The sequence below is a fragment of the Parus major genome, chromosome 23 (assembly GCF_001522545.3).
Source record: "Parus major isolate Abel chromosome 23, Parus_major1.1, whole genome shotgun sequence".
In the NCBI taxonomy this organism is placed as follows: Eukaryota; Metazoa; Chordata; class Aves; order Passeriformes; family Paridae; genus Parus; species Parus major.
Window position 1 is genome coordinate 1,852,392 of NC_031791.1, and position 1,076 is coordinate 1,853,467.

Sequence of the window (1,076 nt, forward strand, 5' to 3'; positions counted from 1 at the left end):
GAGCCTTTCCTCTACCCAGCTCAGCTCTTTGGGCAGCCAGAGATGGGATCTCTGATAGCCGGACCCACGGGATTGATCCCAAGTGGAAATGCTCTCATCCTCCTGCTGCTGTGATTTCAGTGCTGAGCAATGCCGACCTCGCCAGCGCCCACAGCGGAGCGGGCAGAGGCTCAGGAATGAGCCCTGATCCACGTGCCCTGTGATGAATTCCCTCTCTCCCACCCCCTGGATCCATCCTACTGCCCCTCCCCATCACCAGGACTGTCAGATATGCCCTGGCCCAAATCCATGCCCCAATCCACCTGCGGGAAGGGCGGGGTGATCACGGTGATCCAAAACCCCACACGGACACAGGGAAAGCTGAGGGCACTCAGAGCCCGCAAGGTCCTGCTGTAACTCTCTCCTCTCCCCCTCCCAAAGCTCCCAGCTGATGTTTGGAAGAATTCCCAGCTGGTCCCGCTGCACCAAGGCTCGTGATGTTGGCGGCAGGGCCAGCGCTGCCTCCGGGCAGGTCAGAGCCGGCTCCAGCACCCGGAAAACACCCGGGGCTAACACTCCTTCCCTTCCCACAGCTCAGCCCAGGATCCTGAGGTATCCTGGCCCCCATCCTCCAGGGAAACGTTATCCCCCATCCCACGGGGATGGATGCCGGTAACCCCGGCGTGTGCTGGCGGCCGCAGCGGAGCCAGAGGCGCTGGAGCAGGGAGGGGTTCCTGGCGTGCTCTCCATGCTGGAATTGCACGGGGAGGGTGATTCAGTCACGCAGGCAAGCTGCAACCGCTGCACATCCGTGCTTCTCCAGCACACCAGCGGAGACACGAGGGGATTTGGGGCACCTCCTGTCCCACAGGACGGCAGCGCTGCCAAAAGAGCCCCCCCGGGCTGGGGCACTCCGGCCTCTCCATCACCAGCGCGGGCTGGGGCACTCAGGACAGCTCTCCTGGACACATCAGATGGGACAGCAGGGTGGCAGCGCAGTGACAGAGCCCTGGTGGCACGAGGGAGCAGCACAGCACAGGCAGGAGGTGCCCAAGCTGTGACCCTGGCAGGCCGTGACTTGGCATTTTGAGGATTAG